Raw genomic sequence first — 10615 nt, 5'->3', positions numbered from 1 at the left:
ATTTAATCAACAGACATGTTTTAGTCCAATTTTTTTCTACTGTAGTTACTGACCAACCATTGTTAACATTTATTTAGTAGGTCATCCTAAAAATGAATTGTGGTTCAAGTTTCAGTGGGTATTTTATGACAACTACTGATTTCAAATCCTGACCAAGAAAATCTGAAGACAAGTGTTCCAAGTATCCTCTGGTATCCCAAACTCACTCAGGTATGAAGCTGTTTAGGTAATTCAGTGCAAAACCTTGATACAATGAAATGATAAAAAGGAATAATTTTAATGCCTAAAAGTAATAGCACTATGAGGTGTAAAGATTTTAACATTAAGGTTAAAAACCTAATATTTTTCTACATATTTAAAGTCAGTGTGGACTTAACTGATAAACTGAATACTCCAATTTCCCAAACTAATAGAAGGAAGGAGAGCTCTTGCTGATCAGTTGCTGTAATTTTGACCTTAGGGTGAAATCTGATAAAGGAGATCTTGTGTGTGTCCTTGATAAAGGGTTTAAGAGGAAATATGGGGGCCGGCAGGGGCATGGTGGCTAAAGGCTCTGGATTCCCACATGGTCAACTGTGGTTCTAGTCCCGGACCTGGTGGTTTGCTTTCTCTAGTTCCCTTTCTCCTTCCCTCTCTGGTCAAATTAAAAAAATAATAACGAATGGAATTAAATAACTAAATAATACTTTTTAAAAAGATAGGAAATGTGCCAGTGTGACACGTACATCATCAACAGATACATCCCTCACTGTCTAGGGAATCTTTGTCTCAGATGTTACGGTAGTATCTGGCTATATGAAAACTACAAAAAAAGAGAAAACTGGCTTTTTTAAGTGAAAAGTGTGGCCACTTCCTTGCTTGGCATCACATGCTCTGATGAAAACTCAAATCTAGGTCTACTTGGTAACACACCTGAAACTCCTGAAATAGGTCGTCTTCAGTACTAGTTGGATACTCGCATTAGGTGGTATGGCATCACCACAGCAAAGGGCAGAAGTCTCAGGACTAACAGTTGCTTTTGTGTGAACCATTAGTAATTGTTAAGGGATTGTGATGAAATTTATATAATTATTTTTAGTTTTCATATTTTTGTCACTTTCAAGTGTCCATTGAAAAGCCTTTTAACTTTAGGTACGAGAGCCAGAAAATAGTTTGGAGAGCTACCCAGAATGTGCAAGGTGCATGATCTCGTCCCCTTCTAATAAGCATTGCCATAGCTTGAAAATTCTCTGGGTCTGAGCCAAGTCGCTCCCTCGAGTAATGAAGCAAAATGTTGCTCTATTCTAGGAATGCTGTTATTTCCCTATATATACACCGTGGCGTGGAAACACTACAACACGGAATGATACAAGCATAACAAGATGCCCGTTTCAGAATGAGTAATGCCCATCCTCAGTGAGTTTTTGCCGAAAACATCATAGCCACCAACTGGAAATGTAGTCACCGACACCTGAGGCATGTTCATTGGTCTGAAACGCAAATAGCTGAGGTCCTTGGGTATCCACTGTAAAGGAGGAAGTGGAAATATAGATCTAGAATAATGTGAGGATAAACCTGTGATTGAAATGAGGGATAGGTAAGACTGGAGACAATGAAATTGAGTAATAGAAAATCCATGAAAGGGTGGTTAGAGCCTTTTCAATTGTGATATGTGCTCATAATTTTTTTTTTCACATAATTTAGATATCCCATAGTATAATGCTCCATGATGCATGTGCTCAGTCTCTTACTGATGGACATTCTACTGGAATATTTTTTGCTATTTCTAACAATGCTGCAGTGAGCATCTGTACCTTTCAGGCATGTATGTACTTACAGTATGAATATTTTTAAAATGGTTTTATAATGAACCAAGACTTACTCATTATTCTTTGGCTCTGTGAAATCACCATCTTTTAAAATGAGAAATTAAAATAATGAAATATTTGTCTGGAACTACCCAAATGCAGAATCAGAAACACATGCAGAGCCGGAATTGAAATACCCTTGGATTGACTATTGATTAAACTGAACAAATTTTTTAAAGAAAGTTACTGCAAAAAATGATGTTTAAGTAATACATGGTGTGACAATGAAAAACTTCGTTCCCATTTCGTACTTCTCCATCCTAAACAGAAGTACAGGTGCTCCTTAACTTACTATGGGGTTACATGCTGATGACTCATCCTGAATGGAAAACATCATAAGTCAAAATGTATTTAATGTATCTACCAACCATCATTAGCCTTGCCTACCTTAAACATGCACAGAACACTTACATTAGTCAACAGTTTGGCAAAATCATCCAACACAAGGCCTAATTAATAATAAAGTTTTTAATATGTAATTTATTGAATACTATAATGAAAAGTGAAAAACAATACAATCATTATTTTAAAATAAAGTCATTTTCAATTTAAAAAAAAAGTGGCACTGCCCATACCATTGTGAAGTTAAAAAATTCTAAGTCCGACCATTGTATGTTGGAAACTAGTTTTTTTTTTTTTTTTCCCCCATCCACGGAAGGCCTTTTCTAGCAGGGATTGTGTGTCAGTCTCAGAGAAGCAGCATCCAACAGTTTTGGAAAAGTAAGTTTGGCTACAGGATGTGTGTATTTAAGAACTGTATGAGCCAGATTCTAGGCATTAAGAGAGGCTTTTTGGAGAGATGTTACAGATACTGAAGATTTACGTTAAATGAAATAAAGTTCACCACTGCTTCGCGTTCTTGCTGGAGATGATACTTTAAGGTAAAAGACACACTTCGAATGCATTTATAAACACAATCATGTTTACAGGCTTTAAAGTGGAATTAAGCTTAGTTCCTTTGAGTTACAGAGTCTCTAATTACAGCCTTTACCAGATTTTTGCTTTTTGTCTTTCAATTAGAGATAATCTTATATTCTGAATATAGGTAGGGGAATAAAAAGTCCTAAAACGAAGTATTTGTTGGGTGTGGGAGTCCTCAAAACAAAAATATTCTCAGTCACACAGAAAGTTATTAGCAACCTAGTTCTAGAGGTAGGGAATCACTGGAAGGGTGCTACTCAGTGTATCCTTACAACCCCAGCAGTGGGGCCAACAGGTGGCATGGTGGTTAAGTTGCTGGACTTCCAAAGGACCAATGGTAGTTCGAGTCTTGGATTCGGTGGCTTAAAACTCACGCTGGGCTTGTGTGCGTGTGTGCCTAAGATCCCGGGAGGAGAATGGAGAAGAGATTGTGGCATGGCCATCTCCCCCTGGAGAGTGCTTTCTTACTTTGCCTCTCACTGTCTCTGTCTCTCTCTCCAGCGAGCATGCACACCCTAAGGCAAACACTTCTAATAAAAATTGTGGGCATGTGTGCGTACATGCCCTTAAATACCAGGAGGAGAATGAGGAGAAGAGATTGCAGTATAGCCATCCCCCCTAGGGAAGGGGTGATTTCTCACTGTCCCTCTCACTGTCTCTCTCTGGTGAGTGCACATGCCCTATGGCAAAAACCTAAAAACAAACAAACAAACCTGTAGCATGTTTTTGAAGAAGTTAAAGAAAGCCTGGCAATACAGCACACACCACAGTAACTTTTCCAAAATTAGCTGCCCTTATTATGAATTAAGTTTGTGTTCATTGAATCAAAATCAATAAGCAAAAAAACCCAAAAATCTACAATAATAGCAGTCAGAAAGAGTATTGAAAGCATATTGTGTGGGCTGGCCCTGTAGCTCAGTGGTTACATGCTCTGTGAAGGAAACCAGATCACACATGGACGGACAACCACAGTGGTTTGAAAAACATGCCAGCACATGAGCATACCCAAAAGCCCGTTAGGGATGGAGAAATAGAGGGGAGAGACTGTGATGTGACTATACCCCACTGGGAGGTGCTTTCAACCTTTCTCTCTCTCTGGCAAGCACATGCACACTTTGGCAATAAAAGTGAATAAACAGCAATTTAAAAAAAACATATTGTGTGTCCTAGTTTGTTTATATATATGTGTGTGTGTTTACATATATCTATGTGTATATATATATATGTTTATATATTACATATGCTATATATAGTTTTTTGATTGAGGTGACTCAATAACATAAAATTAACCATTTTAAAGTGAACAATTCATTGGAGTTTGGTCTATTCACAGTGTCAACCTCTATCTAGTTCCAAAACATTTTTATTATCCCCCGAAGAAACCCCATTAATTCTCTCCTCCTTGCCAGCCTTTGGCAGCCACCAATCTGCACTGTCTCTGTCTCTGGGGATTTATCTATTCTGGACATTTCATGTAAATGGACTCATACACTATGTGGCTTCTTACGCTTAGCATAATATTTTCACTATTAACCACATTGTGGGACATACCAGTACTTAGTCCTTTTTAAGAATGAATAATATTCCAATATGTATATACCACAATTCCTTTATCCACTCTTCCATTGAACACTGAGTCGGTTTCTGCCTTTTGGTTAATTATGAGTCCTGCTGCTGTGAACATGCATGTACATGTATTTGTTTCAGTCCCTGTTTTCAGCTCTTTGGGTATATATCTAGGAGTGGAATTGCTGGCTCATGTGGTCATTTTATGTTTTAACTTTTTGAGGAACTGCCCAAGTGTTTTCCATAGCAGCTGCTCCACTTCACATTCTGACCGGCAATGTACCAGGGTTCCAATTTCGCTACAACCTTGCCAACGCTTCCTATTTTCCCACTTTTTCTTATAGTCATCCTAACGAACGTGAAGTGGTATTTCCTTGTGGTTTTTGTTTTTGTTTTTAATGCCAGAGGATGTGTGTGCATGTACTCGCGAGAGAGACAGAGAGGAAGCAACCCCCAATGGGACTTGATCACACCATAATCCTTTTTCCCTTCAGTCCTTGATCCTATCAGGCTCTTGGACATGCACACTTGGAGTGTTATGTTTTTTTAAAGTTGACAGGGCAGAACTTGAACCCTGGTAAGCCATGTCCTCTGCAAAGCTCCTAACCCCTGTGCCAAGGGGCTGGCCTTTCATTTTGGTTTTATTTTGCAATTCTCTAAAGACCAACAATGTTGAGCATCTTTTCATATGTTTATGGAACATTTGTAAAGCTTCTTTTGAGAAGGAAGTTAAGTCCTTCACCCATATTTAAATTGTGTCATTTGTCCTTCTGTACACACACACACACACACACACACACACACGGTGGGAGGGTGTCTTCAAAAAGTTCGTGGAAAATACATGTGATGGAAAAAATCCATAGATTTTAGGGGAGTTTTTTGCACCAAATTAAACTTACATTAATTTCATTTTTCTTCCTATAGTCTGTTTTTTGTGGGGGTTTTTTTGGAGAGGTTTTTACTAGAGGGCGCATGTGCTCGCCAGACAGACAGAGACAGAGAGATAGAAAGCAAGAAATCACCTCCGCAGAGGGGATGGTCACGCCGCAATCCCTTCTCCTTCATTCTCCTCTCGGGATCTTGGGCACGCACGCACACGCGCCCGGTGTGAGTTTAAGCCACCGGGTTTGGGACTCGAACCGTGGTCGACTACGTGGGAGTCCAGCGACATAGCCATTACACTAACTGCTGGTCCTCCTATAGTCTGTTTTTAGGTTTTTTTTTTTTTTTTGAAAGGTTTTTGCTATACGGCGGGTGCCAGACAGAGAGACAGAAAGTGAGAAATCACCCCCCAGGGGGGATGGCCACGCCGCAGTTTCTTCTCCATTCTCTTCTCGGATCTTGGGCATGCATGACATGCACCTGGCATGAGTTTAAGCCACTGGGTCTGGGACTCGAACCATGGTCAACTACATGGGAGTTCAGCAACATAGCCATTACGCTAATTGCTGGTCCCTTAATTTCATTTTTCAACAAGCTTTTGAAGTCTCCTTGTGTGTATATATATTTTTAATAACTATAGCAATACATTTACAAACACTGTATTTATAAGCTTTTCTACTTAGGCTATCTTGAACAAAGATTCATGTATTATATATTCTTATTATGCACTGCATCTTTTTGTTTTCTTTGTTCATGACAGTGCAGGTGAGAAAGAGAGAGGGAGGGAGATCATCATTCTCCACAGGGTCTTGTCACAATGTGGTCCCCTTCCTCTAGTTCTCCAGCCTGTCAGATCTTGGGCAACTGTGCAAGTGCTTGGTGTGATTCGGGCTGATGTAAACTGTGGTCACGATATGGGATCCATCTTTCTTGAGCAGCACATTAATTCTGTGCCATGGAGCTGCCCATGCACCACATCATTTTTAATGCCTGTATGATATTCCACTGAGTAAATGTAAAAAAAAAACTATAAAATATTTAGTCAATGTTGTGTTACGAGGCATTGGAATAGTTTCTGATTTTTTACTGTTTCAAGTAAAGTTAAGATGAACATTCCTTCCTTATACTGCTACCTTTGTGGTCATGATTCTTTTATCAGGCTGTGAATATATTTCTCAAAGTGAAATATAAGGATGCTAAATGTAAGGATGAACTGAATTGGGTGAGTTTTTACCAAGATGCCTCCAGAAAGTTTTCACCTAAACCTAATAACTTTTCCAATTGTCTGAATAACAGGTCATTTTACATGTAAGATGGGATAGGATCATGATTTCTAAGATTGTGTAAAGGTTCAAGCCTACAGCGGTAGAAATCGTGAAAGGGGTAAGCCTTCAAAAGTGAGCAGATAAAAAGCCTGAAATATCTGGAAAGCCATTGGGTTGGATGTCCATTCCCTTTTATACTTCTGTTATTTGGCTGCTTTTCAGATGGAAGATGAACAGAAAGAGCTTTTATATTCTGTAATTGCAGGACTGCAAAAAGAGAATGTGAGATCAATTGGAATGGGTGGGAAAACTAAAAATTTTACAAAGATAGCAGAGTTATGTTGCTTTTCATTTAATTGAATCACCTTTTTTTCTTTTTTTTTTTTTTTTTGAGGGAGAGATTTTTGCTATAGGGCATGTGTGCTTGCCAAAAAGACAGAGAGACAGAAGGGAGTAATTACCCCCCCGCCCCCCAGGAGGGATGGCCTTGCCGCAATCCCTTCTCCTCACCCTCCTCTCAGGATTTTGAACACCCACCCATACGCGCCCTGTGTCAGTTTAAAACCATTGGGTCTAGGACTTGAACCATAGTCAACCACTTTGGAGTCTAGTGACTTAACTGCTATGCTATCTGTTGGCCCTGAATCACCATTTTAAAATAATAATTTGCATAGCTTCTAAAATTTGCTAAAAAGTAATTGCATTATGATTTTTTTCATTAAATATATGCTTTAAATAAGGTTAAAGACATTTTTTACATATGGTTTTAAGAACATTGACCAAGATATAGGTCAATATTCTTTGGAGGCATATATGTCTTAATGGTGGCCAATAGGTCACCATGAAATTGGATTCTTTTTTTTTTTTTTTAACAAAGAGGTTTTTGCTATTGGGCATGTACCTTCATCAGAGAGGCAGAGAGACAGAAACCAAGAAATCACCTTCCTCGAGGGATGGCCACACTGCAATTCCTTTTCCTCCTTCCTCCTCACCCAGTGTGAGTTTGAAGCCACAGGGTCTGGGACTTGAACTGTAATCGGCCATGCGAGAGTCCAGGAATATAATCATTATGCCACCTACTGGTCCCCAAAATTGGATTAATTTTATATACATCATCCCATCAATCCTATAGGATTTTTTTTTCAGACATTAATGAGTATTGGAATTTATGCCACACCTGCCAAACCTGAAAAGCAGTGTAAATTTCATGTTTCTTTTAAGAACCTAAAATTTAGGGACCAGCCCATGGCATGGAAGTTAAGGTGGTTGGATCCTACATGGCTGACTGCACAGCTCAAGTCCTGGACCTAGCAGTTTGAAAAACACTCTGGGCCCATTTGCAAGCATGCCTAAAATCCCAAAAGGAGAAATGCAGGAGAAGGGATTGTGGCGTGACTATTTCCATCTTTCTCTCCCTTTCTGTCTCTCTGGCAATAGTACATGCCCTCTAGCAAAACAAACAAAAAACCCCTAAATTGTAAAGGTCAGCACTGTAAACTTTCAAGTCAAGAAATCATATACACTGAATTTCTTTGAATAAATATAATGTACCATTAGAAATAATGCCGATTTTTCCTTTCTTTTTGGTTTGCCATAGGATGCATTATAGAGGGGAGATGAGCAGGGTGGGTGAAAAGAGTGAGAAATCACCCCTCTAAGGGGAATGGCCACACCACAATCCCTTCTCCACCATTCTCCTCTTGGAATTTTGGTTACACACGCATCCACATCCAGTATGTTTTATAAACTACTGGGTCCAGGACTCTAAACACCAGTTGGCAGTGTGGGATCCAGCCACCTTAACCAGTGCACCGCTGACTTTTATGTATGTTTTTCTAGTTTTGCTATAGGATGCGTGCCCTCACCTGAGAGAGAAAGAGAAAGAGAGACAAATTGAAAGGGAAAGTAAGAAATCACCCCCAGTGAAGATGGTTACACTGCTATCTTTTCTCCTCCATTATCCTCTCAGGATTTTGGGCATGCATACACAAGTGCCAGTGTGTTCTTCAAACTCCTGGTCCAGGACCAGATCCATGAAGTAGGCCATGTGAGATCCACCTGCCATGCCACCTCTCACTCCAAAATATTGATTTTACTTCTAAAAACTAGACAATTATTATTGTACAATAGCTATATTAATAGAAATATAAAACTTCAACTAAAAAAAAGTAAACATTAAGATCTTGAAAGATTTTTAAACATTGTAGTTAAGAATCAAATGACCAGGGCCAGCAGGTGGTGGGTGGTTAAGGTGCTGGACTCCCACATGCCTGCCCATGGTTTGAGCCCAAGACCTGGTAGCTTGAAAATCATGCCAGGCACATGTGCATGTGTGCCCAAAATCCTGAGAGGAGAATGGAGGAGAAGAGACTGTGTTGTGGCCATCCCCCCTGCAGCAGGGTGATTTCTCACTTTTCCTCTCTCTGTCTTTCTCTGGAGAGGGCACATACCCTATGGCAAAAACTTTTAAAAAAAGGAATCAACTGGCCTTAAAAATGTAATAATAATAATAACAATAGTAATAATAATAATACTTAAAATTTCTCTAAAAAATTCATAAAACATTTCCACTTTGTTTTCATATGGATACTCCGTCTTTTAAAGTTGGGAAATTATTTAGCAAATTGCTGGTGCAAACAGAAATAAACCTTAAAATATGAGGAATTTCAGAAAAATATGTAAGGAAAGGCCCAGTCTAGGTGGTGCAGTCTGTCGGATGTTTGGTCGCAGTGCTGACAGCCATGCGGCCACAGGTTTGGATCACCATATGGCCTGAAAACACCGCATAGACAGCCAACATTCTGAGGAGCTGGAGTGCTGGGAAAAGGGGATCAGGCATGATGAGACTCTGTCAAGGGTTCAAGGGTTCTTTGGCCTGGTGGTTAAGAAAGCTGGATTTCACATAGTTGACCAGGTAGTTCGCATCCTGGCCCCAGCAGCTTGAAAATACACTGGTCACGTGCATGTGCCCCAAATCCTTCCAGGATGGAGAAATGGAGGAAAAGGGACTATTGTGTGGCAATGTCCCTTTCCCGCTCTCTTTTCCTCTGGAAAGCATACCCTCTGACAATTTTATTTAAAAAGTAACCGTTTATTTTAATGCAAAAAACCTGTGGCATCTGTGCATTTTTTTTTTAATGTAATATGCCATTTTCCATGAACTTTTTGAAGATCCCTTTTATATCTTTATTAGTTTTCATGCCTCCATAATCAAAGTATTTGTGGAAAAGATGGAGAGAAAAAAAAAAAAAGGAACAAGTGAATTCTAAACCTGCTCATGTCAGAGTTTAATAAGTTACTTTAATTCTTTTTACTTACACCTATAGAGGCAGAGTAAAGCATGCCATAAATACATGGGCTAGCCTAGGAGGAGGAGATATTCTGAGCGAGTTGGTCCATGCTCTCCAGCCATACTTTGGCAAATTAGTAGCCAACACTGGCCAGGGATGGTGACCCAACGGTCAACCAGAGAAACTGTCCCTCAGCACCAGCAGGAGCTGCCATGTTATGGCGTCTGAAGCCTAGTCTAGGGAAGAATTTTCGGCTTCACATTTCCTTGGGTGATGGACCTCCTCAGCACCCACTCAGAGCACCTCCTTTGAAATGAAACAGTTCCATTAGGGTCACGTTTCAAGGAAAGGAAACATGGAACCACATTTTCTAAGACAGGCAACCCTTTGCTAGGTACTAAGTTGTGATTTCACCACAACGAACTTACAAGAACTAGCTTCTGCTAATTTTTGGGAATCCAGAGGATTTCTGCTGATCCTGCCAGAACCCTCTCCTCTGTTGCTGTCCATGGTTCAAACTGAACTCAAAGCTCATTCTCTGGAGCCACAATGGTGCTATAGGGTACCTGTGTCCTGGGAATGTGCAGGAGCAGCTGGTAAAAGAAAAAAGAAATGTGCTTTGGGACCAGCAGATGACATAATGGTTACGTCGCTAGACTCCCACATAGTCGACTGCAGTTCGAGTCCCGGAACATGCCGGGCCTGTGTGCATGCATTTCAAAATCCAGGGAACCAGCAGTTAGCGTAATGGCTATGTCACTGGACTCCCACGTAGTCGACCATGGTTCGCGTCTCAGACCCGGTGGCTTAAAACTCACACCAGGCGCGTGTGCGTGCGTGCCCA

The sequence above is a fragment of the Tupaia chinensis genome, unplaced genomic scaffold, assembly GCF_000334495.1.
Source record: "Tupaia chinensis unplaced genomic scaffold, TupChi_1.0 Scaffold000597_1, whole genome shotgun sequence".
Taxonomy (NCBI): domain Eukaryota; kingdom Metazoa; phylum Chordata; class Mammalia; order Scandentia; family Tupaiidae; genus Tupaia; species Tupaia belangeri.
Note: the sequence above shows the minus strand (reverse complement) of the source record.